Source organism: Mustela lutreola, chromosome 16, assembly GCF_030435805.1.
Source record: "Mustela lutreola isolate mMusLut2 chromosome 16, mMusLut2.pri, whole genome shotgun sequence".
Lineage (NCBI taxonomy): Eukaryota > Metazoa > Chordata > Mammalia > Carnivora > Mustelidae > Mustela > Mustela lutreola.
This window is the reverse complement of record NC_081305.1, coordinates 41,181,723-41,202,450: the sequence shown is the minus strand read 5'-3', so window position 1 is coordinate 41,202,450 and position 20,728 is coordinate 41,181,723. Positions and strand designations below refer to the sequence as shown.

The window sequence follows — 20,728 nt, the reverse complement described above, 5'->3', positions numbered from 1 at the left end:
GTGGTGGCAAACCCCACCACCCCTTCTTGCCTCTCCAGACACGCTCATTGCCCACCCTGACTTTTCTGGGTCTTTGGCCTCACCTGGTGTCTGACGCAACCCCTCCTTCACCCGCCTTCTAGGAAAATGGATGATGAACCCGCTGCACCCCCAGCCCCTCAGCTCTGTGCTCCTGGCCCTTGCGGGCCTTTACTGGAAATGCCAAAGAGACAGACTCCGTTTGATGTTCTTTCCATGTTTGCATCATTGGAGTCACGTGAGTTTATTCAGGAGACGTTTACGGAGCCCCTCCCAGGGGCTATGCCAGGGGCATGGATGAAACAGAGATCTCCTCCCGGATCAGGAGACAGAGCAGGGAGACAAGCCTCCCGAAGTCTGAGGAGAAGGCCCAGGCTATGCAGAATGGGCCCAAAGCCTCAAGTTTTCGTTTCTATTTTATTTTTTATTTTTATTTATTTATTTATTTATTTATTTATTTATTTATTTATTTATTAAGATTTTATTTATTTATTTGACAGGCAGAGATCACAAGTAGGCAGAGAGGCAGGCAGAGAGAGAGGGAGAAGCAGGCTCCCTGCTGAGCAGAGAGCCCGATGCGGGGCTCGATCCCAGGACTCTGGGACCACAACCCGAACCGAAGGCAGAGGCTTTAACCCACTGAGCCACCCAGGCACCCCATTATAATGAGTTTATTTTGAAATAATTACAGAGTCACAGGAAGTTGCAAGGAAGTGCATAGGGCAGGCCTTCCTATGCTTCCTTGAGTTCCCCCAGAGGTGGGATCTTCCATGACTTTATTTAATGGAACCCTGGGAAATGATGCTGGTACCATGCACAGAGTTGTTCAGACCTCACCAGTTATAAATGCACGTGTGTGTGTGTGTGTGTGTGTGTGTGTGTGTATAGGCCATTTTATCGCATGAATGGCTCTGTGTGAACATCATCTATCATCATCACTGGAACTATCCCTTGATAGACATGCCCACCCTTCTTCCCCATTCCCATCCCTTCTGGCAGCCACTAATCTATTTTTGGTCTCTATAATTATATTATTGTATAAAAATGTTATATAAGTGGGATCATGCGGGACCATCCTTTGGAGATTAACTTTTCTTCCCCCCCCTCCAAGGTAATTTCCTCAGTTTCATCCAAGTTGTTGCGTGTTTCAACAGAGCATTCTTTTTCATTGCTGAGTAGTATTTCATGAGATGGATGTATCTAAGTTTGTTTAACTATTTACCCACTGAAGGACATGTGGGCAGGTACCCGGGGCGGGGGAGCTCTTATGAACAAAGGTTTTATGAACACTTAGGTATGAATTTATTCATAAAAATAAGTTTTCATTTCTCTGGGATAAATGCCCAGGAGGGCAATTGCTGGGTTGTATGGCAAGTCCACTGCTAGTTTTATTTTTTTATTTGTTTTTAAGATTTTATTTATTTATTTGATAGAAATCACAAGTAGGCAGAGAAGCAGGCAGACAGAGAGGGAGAAGCAGACTCCCTGCCGAGCAGAGAGCCCGATGCGGGGCTCGATCCCAGGACCCCGGGATCATGACCTGAGCCAAAGGCAAAGGCTTTAACCCGCTGAGCCACCCAGGCACCCCTCACTGCTAGTTTCAAAAAGGAATCGTCAAGCTACTTTTAAGAGTAGCTGACCATTTCATATTTTCCCACCAGCCATTGTAGGAGTCATTCAGATTTGCGACATACTCCCCAGTATTTTTATTTTAGTAATTCATACGATATAGGTGTGTAGTAATATCTCAGTGTGTTTTAAATTGGCATTTCTCTAACAGTGCATTGTGTTGAGCATTTTTTAAAGTTTTCATTTTAATTCCAGTACAGTTAACATAGTGTTATAGTAGTTAGAGTGATTCAATAATTCCATAGATCATCCAGTGCTGATTTTTTTTAAAAGATTTTTATTTATGTATTTATTTGACAGAGAGAGAGAGATATCACAAGTAGGCAGAGAGGCAGGGGGTGGGTGGGGGAAGCAGGCTCCCCACTGAGCAGAGAGCCCAACACAGGACCCTGATATCATGACCTGAGCTGAAGACAGAGGCTTTAACCCATTGAGCCACCCAGGCGCCCCCTGATTTTTCTTTCAAGTGCTTATTTGCCATCTGTATGTCCTTTTCAGTGAAATGTCTGCATAAGCGTTTCCTCCAGTTTTAATTGTATTGTTTTGAGTTTTTTTAAAACTGTCGAGTTTGGGGAGTTCTTTATATATTCTAGGTAGTAGTCCTTTGTTCAGGTTAGTAATTTGCAAATATTTTCTTTCAGTCTGTAGTTTGCCTTTTCCATCCTGAGTGTTATGTAGAGCAAAGGTTTTTCATTTTAATTTTGATGAAGTCCGTTTTATCAAATTTTATGGATCATGCTTTTAATTTCATTCTAAGAACTTTTTGCTTTGTCTGGGGTCCTAAACATTTCTTCCTGTGTTTTTTCTAAATGTTTCGTAAGTTTACATTTTACATTTAAGTCCATGATCCATTTTGAGTTAATGTTTGTATAAGGAATGCTGTTTAAGTCAAGGTTTATTTATTTTTTTCTCTCTCTCCATTTTTGTCTATGAACGTCCAATTGCTCCAACACTATTTATTGAAAAGGCAAACCCTCCAATGATTTGCTTTTTCTCCTGTGTCAAATATGAGTTGGGCATATTTGTGTGGGTCTAATTTTGTGTTTTCTACTCTGTTCTGCTATTTGTCTATCCCTCTGCCAATAGTTACACTATCTTAATTACTATAGTTATGTAGCGAACCTTAACCTCAAGGAGAACATTTCCTCCCACTGTAATCTTTTTCCAATAGTTTTGGCCAAGCTAGGGCCTGTGCCTTCCCCTATTTTCAAATAATTTTGTGTATTTCTCAAAAAAAACCTTGCTGAGAATTTAATAGGAGTTGCATTAAACTTATACATCATTATATTTTTTACATTCAACATTTTACTGGGATGAGTCTTCCAATCAATGAACATAGCACATCTCTCCACATATTTATATCTTTTGATTTCTTTTGTGAGCATTTTAAAATTTTCATTATACAGGCCATGTTTTGCTAGATTGATATCTGAGTATTTATTTTTTGGAGCAATTTTAAGTGGCATTTCATTTTTAAATTTTGGTTTCCACTTGTTCACTGTTAGTATACAGAAATGCAATTGATTTTTATGTGTTGATCTTATCACCTGCAAACTTACTGAACTCTTTTATTAGTTCTAAAAGTTTATGGTTTTTTGGTTTTGTTTTGTTTTGTTTTGTTTTTTGGTAGATTCTCTGGGATTTTACTCACCAGCAACATGTCATCTGCAAATAGAGAATGTCTTATTTCTGCCATTCCAACTTGTCTAATTTTAATTTTAATTTTTTTTTTTTTAAGATTTTATTTATTTATTTGACAGAGAGATCACAAGCAGGCAGAGAGGCAGGCAGAGAGAGAGAGAGGAGGAAGCAGGCTCCCTGCTGAGCAGAGAGCCCGATGCGGGACTCGATCCCAGAACCCTGAGATCATGACCTGAGCTGAAGGCAGAGGCCTAACCCACTGAGCCACCCAGGCGCCCCTAATTTTAATTTTTTTTCCTAGGTTCCTAAGATGGAAGCTTAGCTGGTTGGTTTAAGATGTCTCAAACCAAGAAGAGACATCTTCTATTTTTAAATGTAAGCATTTAGTGCTATAATTTTTCTTCTTATCATTTCTTTGGCTGGCTCTCACAAATTTTGAAATGTTGTGTTTTCATTTTCACGCAGTTATATGTATATTTTAAATTTCTTTGGGGGAGTTCCCTTTTGGCCCATGGATTATTCAGAAGTATGTTGTTTAATTTCAAAGTGTTTGGAGATTTTCTTATTGGACTTTCTGTTATTGGTTGCTGGGTTGGTTCCATTATGGTCAGAGAACATACTCCGTATGATTTCAATTCTTTTAAATTTGTTAAGGTTTGTTTTATAACCCAAGATATCTATCTTGGTGAATGCTTCATGGGTACTTACAAATAACTGTTCTGCTGTTGTTGGGTGGAATGTTCTATACACAGCATTTAAATCCTGCTGGTTCATAGTTATCCTTGCTGATTTTCTGTCTAGGCTGTCAATTATGTGCAAAGAGTTGGGTGTTAAAGTCCCCAGCTATAATTGTGAATTTGTCTGTTTCTTCTTTAGATCTGTCAGTTTTTGCTTCATATATTTTCAGGCTCTGTTGTTTGATGCGTATACATTAAGGATAGCTAGATCTTCCTGGTGGATTAAGTAATGTCCCTCTTTGTGCTTAGTAACTTATTTGCTCTGAAGTCTACTTTATCAAGTATTAATATAGCTACTCATGGTTTTTTTTTTTTAAGTTAATGTTTGCATGATATATCTCTTCCATCGCTTTATTTAGTTTTTTTTTTTGAACTTTTATGTATTTATTTGACAGAGAGAGAGAGATCACAAGTAGGCAGAGAGACAGGTAGAGGGATGGGGGAAGTGGGCTCCCTCTTGAGCAGAGAGCCCGATGCGGAGCTCGATCCCAGGACCCTGAGACCATGACCTGAGCCGAAGGCAGAGGGTTAACCACTGAGCTACCCAGGTGCCCCCCATCACTTTATTTTTATTGAGATATAATTAACATTTAATCTTATATTAGTTTCAGATGTATAACATAATAACTTGATATTCATGCATAGTGCAAAATGTTCTCCCAGAAAGTCTAATGAACATCCGTCACCACACATAGTCACAAATTATTTTTTATGATGAGAATTTTTAATATCTACTCTTTTAACAACTTTCAAACATACTGTACAGTATTACTAACTATAATCACCATGCTGCACATTACATCCTCAGGACTAATTTATTTTATAAGTAGACGTTTATACCTAGAAGGACCACCTTCACCCATTGTCTCCACCCCCACCTCGTGCCTCTGACAGTCATGGATCTGTTCTTTGTATCTAGGAGTTTGGTGTGTTTTCTTTGCTTGCTTGTTTAGATTCCATATGTAAGTGAGATCATATTGTATTTATGTTTCTCTGACTTATTTTGTTTAGCATAATGCCCTCAGGGGTGCCATCCATGTTGTCACAAATGACAAGATTTTATTCTTTTTTATGGCAGAATAATATTCCATCGGATAGCCACACCATATTTTCTTTATCCATCTATCCATCAGTGTACGCTTAGATTTCTTCCATGTCCTGGCTAGTGTAAACAATGCTGCAATGAACATAGGGGTGCCTGTATCTTTTTGAGTTTGTGTTTTCATTTTCTGCAGATAAAGACTCAGAAGCAGAATTTCTGGATCATATGGTAGTTTTATTTTTTTTTTAAAGATTTTATTTATTTATTTAACAGAGAGAGAGGCCACAAGTAGGCAGAGAGGCAGACAGAGAGAGGGGGAAACAGGCTTCCCACTGAGTAGAGAGCCTGATGCGGGGCTCGATCCCAGGACCCTGAGACCGTGACCTGAGCCAAAGGCAGACGCTTAACTCACTGAGCCACCCAGGTGCCCTGGTAGCTCTATTTTTAATTGTTTGAGGATCCTCCATACTGCTTTCCATAATGGCTGTACCAGTTTACAATCCTACCAACAGGGGAATAATTGTACGGGATTCTCTTTTCTTCGTACCCTCGCCAGCATTTGTTTTATCTTTTTGATGATAGCCATTCTAACAGGTGTGAGGTGATAATCTCATTTTTTATTTTGATTTGCATTTCCCTGACAATTAGTCATGCTGAGGACCTTTTCACATACATGTTGGCCATTTGTATGTCATATGTCTTCTTTAGAAAATGTGTATTCAGATCCTTGGTCCAGTTTTTAATTGGATTATTTGTGGGTTGTTTTTTTTTTGTTTGTTCGTTTTTGAGTTATATGAGCTCTTTATATATTGTGGACATTAATTCCTTATCGGATATATAATTTGCAAATATTTTCTTCCAATCGCATAGGTTACATTTTCATTTTTGTTGGGTGGTTTCTTTTGGTGTGCAGAAGTTCTTAGTTTGATGCATTCCCACTTGCTTATTTTTGGTTTTGTTGCCTTGCTTTTGGTGTTAAATCCAAAAACCATCGCCAATGTAAAAAAAAAAAAATTAGCGTTTGCATGATATCTATTTTTTCACCCTTTTATTTATTATTTTTAAAGATTTATTTATTTGACAGAGAGAGAGAAAGATATCACAAGTAGGCAGAGAGGCAGGCAGAGAGAGAGAGGAAGGGAAACAGGCTCCCCGCTGAGCAGAGAACCCAATGCGGGACTCGATCCCAGGAACCCGAGACCATGACCCGAGCCGACGGCAGCGGCTTAAACCACTGAGCCACCTAGGCACCCCTCACCCTTTTATTTTTAACCTCCCTGTCCTTATGTTTGAAGTCAGTTTCTTATAGACAGCATATCCTTGGATTGTGGTTGTGTGTGTGTCTGTGTTTTCACATACTCTGTCAATCTCTGTCTTTTAATTTGTGAATTTAGAACATTTATTTTTAAAGTATTTATTGATATGTTAGAGCTTAAGTCTGTCATTTTATAATTTGTTTTCTGTTTGTTGCCTCTGATTCTCATCCTTCTGTTTCTTTGTTCTTACCTTCCTGTGAGCTATTTGAACATTTTTAGTTTCATTTTGATTTCTTTATGATTTTTTTGAGTATATTGCTTTGTATAGTTTCCTTTGTGGTTGCTGTAGGTATTACTATGTATATACATAACGTATCAGTCTACTGGTGTCGATGTTTGACCACTTCAAGTGAAGTGTAAAAACCATCTGTTTTACTGTCCTGGCTTTTTAAACATAGTGATGTTAAGCATTTCCTCTCTATATTGAACATCACCACATCAGATAGTATTATAACTTGTTCTTTAACCACAAAATATGATTAAAGAAACTCATGAGGCAATGGAGAGTTTATTGTATTTACCTTTAATTTTTACCCATTCCACTCTTTTTCTTTCTTTTCTGAATGTCTCAGCCTTCTTCTATTATCATCTTCTTTCTGGTTGGAGAGCTTCTTTCAAGGATACATCTGCAAGCAACAAGTTCTCTAAGCTTCCTTATCTAAGGATAACTTTCTTTTTCTTCATTTCTGAAGGATAGCTTTACTGGACGTAGGGATTTGAAGTTGACGGTTCTTTCCTTTCAGTACTTGAAAAATATTATGCCACTTACTTTTGGCCCCATGGTTTCACATGAAAAAAAAAAAAATTCTCGTTCTAGTTGATGTTCCTTGGCAGGTAATGTGTCATATCTTTCCAGCGTTTTTTTCTTTGTTTTTAGTTTTAGAAGTTTGATTATGTTCTGTGTTTGTACAGGGTTGGCTTATTATTTATTAAGGGTTTTCTATTGATTCACTTAAGAGAGAGAGAGAGAGCACACATGAGAGACCACAAGCAAGGGGGAGGGTCAGAGAGAGAAGCAGACTCCCTGCTGAGCAGGGTACCAGAGGAAGGGTTCCATCCTAGGACCCCAGGATCAGGACCCGAACTGAAGGCAGACACTCAACAGCCCAAGCCATCCAGGTGCCCCTATTTTTTTTTATTTTATTTTATTTTTTTATTTTTATAGTATTTCTTCAAATATTTTTTCAGTACCACACCCTTTCTCTTCTTTTCTGGGATTCTAATTGTATGAATGTTATATCTTTAGTTATTGTCCCACAGAACTCTGAGGCTCTGTTGTTATCTTTTTCAGTCTGTTTTCTTTCTGTTGTTTTGACTGAGTAAATTCTATTGATCTGTCTTCAAGCTTATTGTTTGTGTCCTCTGTCATCTCCATTCTACTATGGAGTCCATCTAGCGGGTTTTTCTTTTCAGTTGTATATTCCAGTTTTGTAATTTCCATTTGGTTCTCTTCAATTACTGCTATTTTTTGCTAAGATTTTTCCCCCTTTGTTTCAAGAGAATTTGCAAATGTTTCTTGAAGCATTTTTATGATAATGCTTTAAAATTCTTGTTGGGTAAATAAAATTTTTAAAATGAAATGAAATGAAATGAAAGGGGTGCCTGGGTGGCTCGGTTGTTGGGCATCTGCCTTTGGCTCAGGTCATGATCCCAACGTCCTGGGATCGAGCCCTGAATCAGGATCCCTGCTCAGCAGGAAGCCTGCTTCTCCCTCTCTCACTGTGTCTCTCTGTCAAATAAATAAATAAAATCTTAAAAATAAAATAAAATTCCTGTTAGGTATTTCCAACATTTATTGATCTAGGTATTGGAGTCAGTTGTCTTTTCTTACTCAAATTGTGATTCTTTGGAAAGATGAGTGATTTTCTTTTTTTTTTTTTCTTTTTTTAAATTTATAAGATAAGTGATTTTTAATTGTATCCTGGACATTTTGGTTATTATGTTATGGCACTCTTGACCTATTTAAATCTATTTTAGGGGGCAGTCACTCTGTTTAGATTAAGTATGCAGGTTCTCATATATATATTTTTGACAGTTTGGTTATCAGAAATCTTCCATTGTGATTCTTGTCTTCTAGATTAATTCTTCTAGAACTTCTAGGGCCACTGCTCAGTCTCTGATGACACAGTTGGTGTCATCTGTTGGGGTCATTTCCAGGGCTACCTGGTGGCGTAGGGCCACTCTCTTCAGCTGGAGACTTGGAGATGGGGACAGAAGCTGCTGGGCCTGGGTCTTTTTCTGCCACTGGGTGGAGGGTAAGTGGATGCAGGGCTCAGATGAGGCTGCTTCTTCAGGTGGACCAACTTCTACACCGATTTTTGATTGCTGCAGGTGGGTTGGACCTCCCGCCGGCGCCTCTGTCCCAGATTAGCCACTGGGGCTCCCCATTAGGTCTCTCTTGGGCTTTTCCTTTTCTTGTCCTTTGTCCCGTGAAAGCAGCTTTCCTGATTGTTTTTGGTTTTTTATGCCTCTTGGTGGTTCTGGATTGTAAGAATCTGTAGTGCCCAGTCGTTGGGGAACTGACTACATCCTTGTTCCTCAAGTCCTGAGGTCCCTGGCTAGTCCACCTTCTGCTTTCCAGCTTTAAGAGTCTTCTAATCATTGTCTGTTCCAGTAACTTCCAGAGGATATTTAGTTGTAATTAGAGGGCAGTGTTTGGATCACCTCTTCTTTACCCCTTTGGTGAGGGAGGGCTTCCCGCCCTAGGGTTGTGGGGATGGTTGAATACACAACCGCTGAGACTGGGCAAGTGAGATCAATAGCATTTTAATAGTCACATATACTCGTAGCCTGGAGGACACCACATGCCATACAGGGATACATGGGAGCTGCACTAGGGAACAGAATGAACAAGCAGGGGCTGTGGGAGGTGGGCTCCGGAGTATCAACAGAGCAGGGTACCCCCTGGTTCCTACAGGAGGTTGTGATCAGCTTGTTTGAAGAATTCCATGAGCTGGTAGAGCACTGACATCAGAGATGAACAGGAACTGTGTGGGATCACTTGGATAAGGAGGGTTATCTGGCTAAGGAAATTTACAGAAGCAGGGCAAGGAGGAAACTTACAGTAAGACCATTTGAGGTCCTCCTGATGTCAAGGCAGTACAAGATCTTGAAACTAACGACACAGGGAGAAGAAGGGAACAGTATCATTCCCCTCCTCCCAAATTGGAACTCGGGTCTTCTTTTTAAAATTCAGGAGAACTTTATATTCTGATCTCAGTTTGTTTTAACATAAAACAGCTCTTCTCCAGATCTTCTATTAAAATCGTGGGCATCTTCTTGGACCATTAGCATGCATGCTATATGCAGCTTGTGATGATTTAGAAAGTGCAATTTAAATGATGTTTTCCTTGAAATGCTTTAATTGAAAAGTAACATAACCATATTACAGATAATTTGGGAAGTCTGGAAAAGGGGGGAAAAAAGAGCCTTCATAATTTCAAGCCACAACCGTGCCAATTATAATTTTTGTATAATTTCTACAATCTTTTTTCCATGCAAAATGTAAAGCTGTAAATATAGAATGGATAAGGTCTGTTCATCTGCTTTTTATGCTTGATGTTTTATCGGAGTTCTCTCTTTCGTTCCTGAACACTTCAGGCTAAAATTTAGTAGGTGGAGCTGAGCAAGGGAGGAAGCAGCAGTGGTCCAAAGAAGAGCTTGCACCCTGAGAGGTGAGAAGGACGTCTGCACAGGAGAGTAGCTCAGTGCAGGGAGGGGTTGGGTGTGAACCCATGCTGGATGGGTGTGCAGGGGTGTGACCTCGCATATGTGTCACAGCCCAAACTGGATGAGGAAGGCTTCTGAGGATTTGTGGGGAGGGCAGGGACTGGAGACTCTAAGGCTATGGGACTGATGTTTCTCACTGCTAGAATAGAGAGTTTCAGATATGAACAGAACACTAGACCGAGACATGTGTTGGAAGACCGAGACATGGAGTTGGAAGTATTGGTAAGAACTCACAATTTTCTATATAAAGAGAAGTAATGTGCACAAAAGTATGAGTATACATGTGTACATGCACACATATATTCCCTAGCTTTGGCTACTGAGAAGGTCTGGGAAAACCACCACCCTGATAGCAGTGAGTATCCTAGCGGTGTATCTTGGTTTCTAAATACCATTCTCCATTAAAATGAACTAATTTTCTTTGCCAGAAGGATTGACTGTGGGACTGAAGCAGGGAAAATACAGGCCTGTTGTGCTAGTAAGCAAAAGTACTAAAAAAATGATGGGATATGTCCAAAGAATGCCCGAAACCAACATAAAGGAGCTCCCACTGGTGAGATCTGGAGCTAGAACACCAAAATAAGTAATGAATGTAACAGATTATAACCCCTTGAATAGAATAGAAATGAATGGCTAGGAAGTCACTGACCTACACAGATATATGAGCAGATGGAAAATTCTAGAAGTGACAGGCAATATCCAGTTTCAAAGTAGCTACCTGACAAGTGCTATTAATGGCAAAGAGAAAAGGAGTGACTCTTATGGAGAAGCCTAGTAGACACCCCCTTAATCTAGTGGCCAAAGTAAGCACCGTTGGTAATGGGACAAATAGAAAGCATATGTCACCTGTATGGACATCATGAGAAGAACAGAAATACCCTCCTTGCGTATTCCTGCCAAAGATGCATGACCTGAATTTTTTTTTAATTAAGATGAACTTTATATAGCATAAGTATAACCATTTTAAAGCAAGCACTCAGTATATTCACAATGTTGTACAACCACCACCTCTGTGTAGTTCCAAAATATTTTCCTTACTCCAGAATAAAGCCCCCATACTCATTATTATTCCCCATTACCCACCCTCCCTCCCCCATAACCACGAACCTGCTGTCTATCTCTATGGATTCACTGATTCCAGACATTTCCTACAAATGGGATCATACAGCGTGTGGTCTTCTGTGTCTGCCATCTTTTCCTCTACATATTGCTTGTGAAGTTCAACAATGCTGTAGCCTGTATCGGTACCATTTCCTCTTTGGGGCTGAATAACATTCCATCGTGTAGTTGTACCACTGTTTGTCTTCTCGCCCATTGATAGATATTTGGGTTCTTTCCACCTATTGGCTATTGTGAATAGTACAGAAAAGTATTTGCGTCGTCATCTGTTTTCTGATTCGCTGGACGTGTGTTCTAAGAGACGGATTGCTAGGTCATATAACCTGCTTTCACCCTGAAAAAAAAAAACAAAAAACAGACAAGCTCAAACTGAGGGACATTCTACAAAATAACTGCCTTATAATCATCAAAAATGTTATGGATGTGAAAAGTCAGGAAAGGCAGAACTTTTCCAGACAAAGGAAAGAAAGAGACACGAATGCAATGAACGGGATGCCTTGCTAATAAGGGTGCTACCGGAACAATGGGTAAAACTTGAATGTGTCAGAGGAATATTGATGTACTTTCCTGGTGTTGGTGACTGTAGGTGGCCACCTAGAAGAAGGTCCTTGTTTGTGGAAAACACAGGATGAAGTATTTGGGGGAGACAGAGCATCGTGCCAGCAAGGCTACTATGAAATGCTTCATCAGAAAAATAGTTTGCATTATTTGGAATGATTATTTGGGATGCATTATTGGGATGGTATTTGCAGATTGGGGCTGATTTCAAAATGAAACAAAATTAATTTAAAATACTTGATGACTTTTCCCTCGAGAGTCATCCATGTTTGTTTTGACTTTTCTCCTTTTTCTCCTGTTCTCTCTTGCATAATCTCCCTTTAGGTTCTTGCCTCCTGGTTCCACCTGCTAGAGCAGGGATTAAAGTCATTGTGAGCTCCATGCTGCTGGGTCCAACTGCCCCAGGCCTCCCCTCGCCTGCCTCATCAGCAGCATCTGGCAGGCTGACCCCTTCTTCCACACTCAGCCTCCTGGCCCATCTCCCCCACGGCTGGCTGCTCTTTCTGGACTCCTCTGCTGGTCCCCTCTTCTCTCTTCTGACTTCTGGATGTTCAGGGTCTGGGACTCAGTCCTGGAGTCTCAGCCCTTTCCTTTCCACATGCCTTCCCTTGGAGACCTCATCTGGTTGTATATCTAGATGACTCTGAACTTCAACCTACAACCTGGGCTCCTTCCTCTGCTCCCCACGTGTGTCCCTGCCCAGCAGCCTGCTTGGGCTCACATGTCTGACAGGCATCTCAGCTCAGCATATCCAAAACCGAGCTCCCTGCCTTCCTTGTTTTGCTCTCTACCAAACAATCTTCCTCATCCCCAATAAAAGACAACTCCATCCTTCCTGTGCTCAGGCCAAAAACCTTGAGATCACCCTAGACATCTTACTGTTCCTCGTATCCCACAGGTCACCAGGCAGCCAATGCCATTGGCTCTTCCAAGAATATCTAGAATGTATCCACTCCTGACCACCTGCATGGCTTCTTCCCTGCTCCAAGCCACCCTCATCACTCCTCTGAACTATCGCAGAAGCATCTAGCTGGTCTCCCTGCTTCTCTCTTGCCCCCATGTCACCCTCTGCCCCCTAATCTGCAGGGGCTGCTCACCTCATTCTTTAGAGGTCCAAGTCCAGATGATGGCTCACAGCATATCTCACATTGGAATGTTCTAGAAGCCGATGCTGAGGCAAGGGCTTGAGTCTAAGTAGTTCACTTGAGAGGTGATTTCTGCGAGCATGGGGAGATAAACAGAGAAGCGAGACAAGGAAAAGGAAGGAAGCCAATAGAGGGTGTGTTAATAAGCGAATTACTGCTGTGGGGACAGGAGCTCAACGTCCTGGCGATTTCTGAGAGTCTGTCTAAAGCATGCCTCACCACTGTCAAACCCAAGAGGCAAGGTACCTGGTTGTTTATTCACCAAACCACATAGGTTGGGGACCACTCCCAGGATCATTAACTCCCTGGCCTTCTCCCTGCACTAGGGTCTACTGTAGACCTGTGGCTAGCAAAGGCCCTCAGTCAGAGAGCTGCAGGGGCAGTAGGAAGCCATAGGGTCCATGTGCATCCATGGGGAACGCTGAGGGGATATAGGTAAAGCACTCCCAGCACCTTCTTCAAAGACCCGACATGATCTGACTTCTGTCCTATCCCAGGTATCCCAGTGACCTCACCTGCCATTCTGCGTTCTCTCACCCACTCCAACCATACACGCCTCCTTGCTTTTTCCCAAACACATCACGCATGCTTTTACCACAGGGCCTTTGCACTTACAGCTACCTTGCCCCAAATGCTCTCCCATCAGGTATCTGCCTGTCTTCCACCTCATCTCCTTTGGGGCTTTATCTAAATGTTACCAGCTCCTAGGAAAACAGATGGCAGCCTCCAGTTAGCACGATCTGAGGAGAGTTTAGTAAAGTACTATTTACAAAGGTTTTGACAGGGTATAGGGGAACTAGAAGCGTTAGTGAACCCCTCCTGCCAGGGGCTAGCAAAGGTAGCCATAGTTAGCATTGCTAGGTCAGAAGGAACAAGGAAAGGAAGGTATTCTTGGAACTGGGTGGGCTCTGTGGGAAAAACTTCCTAATAGGGACTGAGGCTTTTGGAGGAGGGCTGAGGGATCTGACCTCACTTGCATCCTTTTGGGCTCCTGAAGGAGTTTCCCACTAGCCATGCCCAACAGGAAGCGGGTGGTTCATGTTGTTTACAGATACCGGCTGCTAGGTGTAGGGCAGGGAAAGAGCAAATTATAGATGTCCAGCACACTGATCAAAATAGCAATATACAGACCCTGCCTATCCCCTTCCCCGCTTTTTCTTTCCTCTTAGCAGTTAGCACCATCTAACTTATGAAACATTGGCTTATTTATTTTGCTTATTGTCTATCTCCCTCCCCTGGAGTATAAACTCCAGAAGGTCAGGGATTTTTTGTCTTCCTCATTCACTGCTGTCTCCCCAGCAGAACCTGGCACATACTTGTGTTCAATAAATAGGTTTGGACTGGCTAAAGTTGCTACCTAGCTGTGGTGGACAGGCTAAGGCCCCAGATATGTCTGCATCCTGAACCTGGGAATCTGTGGGTATGTCAGTTTCCATGGCAAGAGGGAATTACAGTTGCAAATGGAATTCAGGTTAATAGGCTGACCTTAAAATAGGGAGATTATCCCAGATTATCTGGGTGGGCCCAATGTAATCATGAGTCCAGAAGAGTCAGGATCAAAAAGATTTGATCTGACTTTGAAGATGGAGGAAGGGGCCGTGAGTCAAAGAATGTGGCAGCCTCTAGAGGGTGGAAAAGGCAAGGAGACACATTCTCTCCTAGAGTCGCCAGAAAGGAATGCAGCTCTGCTGACACCTTGGTTTTAGCCTGGCCCATTTCAGACTTTTGATCTCTAGGACTGTATGAGGATACGTGTGTGTTGTTTGAAGCCACTATGCTCGTGGCTTTGATAGTGGCTTTGATATCACAGTGGCAATACGAAGCAAACGCACTAGCCATTGTTTTTACTGGCAAGAGCACAGACTGGGGCTCCTTTTCTGGTCCTTGAAGGTGAGGGAACCCACCCCTTTCTTTTTCTGTGCAAATAACACTATCGATTGCTCCTTCCTCATGGGTGTGGTTTACAGATTTGGTAAATTTGCTGTGGGTGGCAAGGAGTGTGGTCTCCTGTAACCCCTCTTCTTGATCAGAGGTCCTACGAGTGTCTGGCAGACTATAGACACTATGTATTTGTGGAAGGATAAATCTGTTTCATCAAATGATGTTCCATAAGGGACTTCATTGTTCCTCTGACACTGGGGTTTCTCTCCAATGCTCTTTTTTTTTCTTTTACTATTGTAAACAAAATTTGAGAATCTTGGTGCATACAGCTTTTTGTTTTTTTTTTTCCCCGGAATTGGTCTTCTACTTCTCCCAAACCAGAGCTCCAGTCGGCTGCAAGGCTGGTGCTCCCACACAGACAAGATGTGCCGTGGACAGCCGCCTTCAGTGCAGGGTGGCTCAGCTCTCCCAGGAGCTGGACACCAAACCGGGCCGAATTGAAGCCACGAGCATAGTGGCTTCAAACAACACACACGTATCCTCATACAGTCCAGAGATCAAAAGTCTGAAATGGGTCTCGCCAGGCTAAAACCAACCAGTGAGCCCAGATGTGGTCTGCCTGGCTGGGGCTGGAAGGTGGAGAAGGGAGAGGAGGCTGACTAGAAGCCGTGTCCCAAGGCATTTTGCTGAATTCCCTTCCTGGACTCCTCCACCAGGGCAAGGGACCCGGGGTAGGCCAAGGAAAGGGAGAACCAAAAGAGGGAGCGATGATACTGCAATGGTCTGAGCCAAGGAAGCCTCTTTCTGACGCAAGGGAAGTGTCAGAGGCCAGTTCAGCAGCTCCCCTTGGTGCCAACCAGAGTGAGCACCTCCCACCCACCCTCCCTCTTGGCACACATCCAGGCTGCACCACCTAGGCAGGGAGGTAGGGGCTGCTCCAGCCTCTGGGGCAGTGAGAGAGAGACCCGGAGCTTGGAGGGGGCAGGGACACAGGAAGCGAGAAAGCAAGCTCCTAATCTCTGCACAGCCACCCCACTTTCCAGGTGGCATCCATTGGCCTACCCCTGTGCTGCTTACAGCCCGTGGGCCTAGAGCAGGCAGGACCTGAGTCTGCAAGGGAGAGGGGAGGAGAGGGTTGTGAAGTGAAGCCAGCCAGAGAACAAAGAAGGCTTTGCTGCAGAGGGAGGCACCTTCAATGAAGGCCTCGGGGGCTTGGGGAAGTGACTCACTGAGCCCCGGGGCAAGGACCCACCCATGGGGTTTCGAGAGAGACAGAGAATGCAGGCCAGCTGCTGGGCACAGGCCCCATTGGGTGGGGAAGGGGTTGTCAGTCTCAGCCTGAGTTGGGTGGAGCCTCCCCTGGGGTCCACCCTCCCCTACCAGGGGGCAGGTGTGGGTCCTACCTGGGGGCCTCACGGGCAACGCTGTGCTCGTTGGCCTGCCAGACCGGGCTGCTGCTACCACTACTGCTGCAGCTTCGGGAGGGGGGGGGGGGCTGCTGCAGTCATGGTCCCAGGTCTCCAACTCACGCTCCCATTGGCCTCGCTCCTAGAGACCTAGGCTTCCCAACTTCAAGCAGAACCTGCCGAAGCAAGGCCATCAGTGCCCCCCAAAGGTGGCTACGTTGGCATCTGGCCCTGTCCCAAGACTCATGGACACCTGTGATGAGAACCTGGAGCGCCCCGGCTTCTCGGGCAGTTGCACAACCTCCCCCAATTATGCTCCGTTGACTGTGTGGCAACCGGGCGAGAATTCCAGGACCTTGTATATACTCGTACAAATCTGCCTTCCTGCTGTTTGGCTGCAGGGCAAGGCGTGTCTCCGTGGGCCCCGGGAAATGGGGGTGTGTTCGCGTCCAAGAGGGCGTGGCCCGCGTCCGGAGTGGGAGCAGCCGCCCCGCCCCGCCTTGTCGGGCGACTCCTCGCCTGAACCGCAGCTTCCGCGGGAGCCCTGGATCTGGTCCAGAACACAGAGGAGGAAGCTCTGGTGACATTGTAGACACAGGCTGGGAGCAGCAAGCTTGGCCGGGAGCGGCTCGAGGAGTTGGCAGGTGGCGCACCTCCGGCTGTCCAGCCAGGACGCGGGGGACCTCTGTTCCCCGGGGGTAGGGGGGAGTGGTGGGGGACGAGGAGCAGGGCAGCATCCTCCCAGGCGCTTGGCTTGGGCTTCCCGGCCCCTCCCTGGCCCCGCCCCTGCCCTTTAAGACCGTCTGGGTCTGTGATGTCTGTGTGAGGAGGTCCTGGGAGTCAGGCCCCGAAATGACCCAGCTGTTATCGTCCCCGAGCCATGGCTCCGGGGCGAGGAAGAGCATTGTCCAGTGTGACCACCAGGCCCAGAGACGGCTGTCAGGACCGGCTGTTCCATGTAGTAGAAATAAAAGACAAAAATCCAAGTGCGGCTGACCTCCAGCCCTCTCTCTTTGTGTTTTTTTTTTTTTTTTTTTAAAGATTTTATTTATTTATTTGACAGAGAGAAATCACAAGTAGATGGAGAGGCAGGCAGAGAGAGAGAGAGGGAAGCAGGCTCTCCGCTGAGCAGAGAGCCCGATGCGGGACTCGATCCCAGGACTCTGAGATCATGACCTGAGCCGAAGGCAGTGGCTTAACCCACTGAGCCACCCAGGCGCCCTCTCTTTGTGTTTTCTCTGGGAGTGTGCCTGCCTCTGTTTCTGGGTCTCTCATTAGAATTTCAGAGAAGGCTTGCTGGCCGCAGAGGGGCTGGCATAGGAGTTGTTCGCTCTATGTGCAAATCAAGGAATTTGGGGGTCATCTGTGTTTGATGCCGTGATAACCTGGAAAACTATAATATGGAAATTTCTCTTCCAGATAACTTCACGGAGCCTCAGGCAAACAATCCTTGTGGAAAAACAAATGTCCTCCCTCAGTCTCATGGGTTGTCTTGTCCCCAAGCACCCCCGGTGGCCAGCGCATGCTGGCCCTCCGCCAATGGCGCCCCTCAGGTGACTGGGAAGGTAAGGATCTTTGCAGTTAACAGGGACCCTTTTGCTAGCTGATGTGCGAAGCCCCAGCAACCTCATCAGCCTACTCTTCAAGTTGAAGTTATGTGACCCTAAAATAGCACAAATACTGTCCAAGACATCCTTCCGCTGTGGGTAGGACGGTCAGACTAGAAACACAGGTGGCCTCTGTCCCTTGTGAATAAACAGCTCCTGACAGGCAGCCATGCCTCCCTGCCCATCCCCAGCTGTGCTCCCCACTCTGCCGCAGCCATGAGGTTTGAGGAAACACCGAGGCTCCGGTAGTACTTGGGTTGTCTGGCTCTGGGGCTTGGGGGATGAGAGCTATCATTCAGTGTTCCCAGTACCGTCAGCGGGGGTGGGTGGGAGTGGGGTTGGAGAGGCTGCCCAGGGGCTGGAGTCTCCCTTGCACTGACAGCTCTCCAGAAATGCCCTTGGACTTACAGGGCCTTGAGGGCAGGGACTGAAGCAGGGGCTATGAGGTCCAGAGAGAGTCCCTTGTTAACCTTCCTTTTCTGACCAACCTCACTGGGGTTGGGTTTTCCCTGGGATCATTTTACAACCTTGTGGACACCAGTCTTGCTCCTGGCCCCTTGTTGCCACTAATACCTTTTCGTTTCTCTTGGTCCAGAAAGGCCTACGTCATGGGTCCCAGTCTCCAGGCAGGGCAGACCTTCTCTCCACATGGAGCTACCTCCTTTAGATGGGGATGGTTAAGCAATGAGGACATGGGTGCACCATGTCCGCCATGTCCTCATCACATCTGAGCCAAGACCAGCATTATGTAGCTGTCTTGAGTTCGTGGCCCACCCGCCTTAAAGCCAGTGGAAGTGATGGCCATCACACTGTTGAAACATTAATTTCTACAACAGCCCACGTTGGCTAAGGTGTCAGGCTCGAGGCCAGCAGCTGCCCTGTCTGGCCAACAGTTGTCCCTCTCACTGTCCAGCTTGCGCATTGGGTTGAGCGGCAGATCCTCTGGCTTCTCCCATTTTTGTATGTCCGCCCCCCCCCCCCGCCTTGTCACTTACTTAGGAGAAGCTCCAATCTCGTATGTCTCAGTGTCCTCCAGGGTCACTCTAGCTATTTTCCTGTCTCTGGAGTCAAGAGGGAGGACAGGCCCAGTGGACTGGGGCCATCCTAGTGGATAGTCCATCCTTCCAGCAAACACAGATCTGCCTCCTGAATGGAGAAAAGGGAAGTTCCCCAACCTTATGGTCATTAGGCTCTCCTGGGCTCAGCCCAGTTAGTCTTCCTCTGGTCAGGGGCCCAATGGAGAGCCTGTCCCTCACTGCTCATATCTGTGCTTCTCTGCCCATTTCCCAAATGCACTGGTTTGGTACACACACACACATACACAATCAAGATAGTGCAAAAGGGCCACTGCACCCTGAACACAGGGATCAGGGCTGGGGGGTTGGGGTCTGGGGAACTGCCCCTGTTCTCAGGACTACCAGCATGGTGCATGCCAGGTCGTGAGGGAGCTCCTCGGATCAGGTCTAGGATTTGGGATTTGGGCAGCTCAGAATCTGATTCACTGGCCAAGCCAAGTCCCAGGTGTGAGGAGCGGTGATTCCAGAATTATCTAGACCAGAGTACCTTCTTGTGGCTGCCTCCATGCGTGGATTAGAAACAAAACATTAGAGCTGCGTGCGTAATTTATAAAATAGCCTTTATTTATTCTAAGGAACACAGTCAACTGGTAGCTTAAAAAAAAAAAAAACAACTTTTTTCAAAGGTGCTTAGTGTTGGAACCTGGCTTCGAGCCCCATGTGCTGTGTGAGCCCCAGAAGCCATGTGCTGTGGCTTGTCCAGTTCTCCCCTGACCTGGGAGAGGTTGGGCAAGGTTGGCAGAGCTCCCTCTCCAGTTTTGCTTATCATAAATAATCAGTTTTGAGGCTCATGAAGAACCAAAGAAACATTTATGCGGCTGGGATTGGATCAAAAGCTTACGTGCAATGGAGTCATTCCAGAAGCAGAAAAACATGTTAAAGGAATCACTGATTTGTGCTGTTTCTGGGGCCTCTATAAGAATTTGAGCATTACTGTGGGAGCATATGGTATCTCTACAGAGACATCTCCCAATTTACGTGAAATGGACTTCCTGATTTTAATTAATTAGTAAAGACATAGGGGTGACAGTCAGTGAAGGTAATTAACTCTTTCCTTTGTTGTTTTTCCAGCACAGTGGTCTATTAAAAAAGAGTTGGCATGAAAATGTGAGGGAGTCTCCAGCCACCAGTAACCATCCTCGGTGTCCGACCAGAAAAATCTAAAAACGCACGCAGCAGCACTGAGCTGTACTCACAAGACTTCCTTTCTAGTAAACGCAACACTTTCTCCTGCTCTCAGACGTGAGCCTCAGATGCCAAAATGCGGATGTGTGGATGGTAGACGCGTTGCTAAGCAGAAAAGGCTAGCAAGTCTGTCCGGCAAATGAGATCGTACAGTGGAGGGCATCTGCTTTGTGGCCTCCACTGGGATGAGGCTGTCCTGTGCTCCCATGTCCTGTGTCCCCTGCTCCTTCGGGCGGGTGGAAGCTGGTGCCCCTCACCAGGCATGTGGAAAGGGTCTTCGTGGGTTAAAGCATAAAGGCTTTGAGGAAAAACACACAAAGACTCATTAAAATGGGAGGCCTACCCCTGGAAAGACGCATGCTGAGGCCTAGTTCCCGCCCCAGCGGCCTGCGGTTCTCATGCTGGGGGCTGTGAGGGCCTCCGGGCCGGCCTGAGCCACGCGTGACCACCTTCTACTGCTTTGCGGGGCGCTGAGGACCCCGACCTCAACGCAGAGCCAGGGAGGGAAAAATCTCAAACATTTAAGACTGGGTTCAAAAGCCCCCCGGGACATTTTCTGTCTGCCTTGCCCCCCACCCCCCACCCCATCGCATCTGGTTCGGGGCTATGAATCAGAATTCTGAATCTGTGCTGCCCAGA

The 20,728-nt window shown here is 45.2% G+C and overlaps 2 long non-coding RNA genes across 2 annotated transcripts; one reads left to right on the top strand and one right to left on the bottom strand.

Annotated features, from left to right (window-relative positions):
• Positions 1-11,220: 11,220 nt before the first annotated feature.
• Positions 11,221-16,339, bottom strand: LOC131818074 (uncharacterized). The gene is made up of 4 exons (XR_009348692.1): positions 16,219-16,339; positions 12,887-13,006; positions 12,027-12,137; positions 11,221-11,565 (listed from the first exon to the last, which is right to left on the bottom strand). It is a non-coding gene; the product is annotated as an uncharacterized LOC131818074 (long non-coding RNA).
• A 262-nt stretch (positions 16,340-16,601) lies between these two features.
• LOC131818073 (uncharacterized) lies at positions 16,602-20,108 on the top strand. The gene is made up of 3 exons (XR_009348691.1): positions 16,602-16,865; positions 17,641-17,786; positions 19,976-20,108. It is a non-coding gene; the product is annotated as an uncharacterized LOC131818073 (long non-coding RNA).
• Positions 20,109-20,728: the final 620 nt, after the last annotated feature.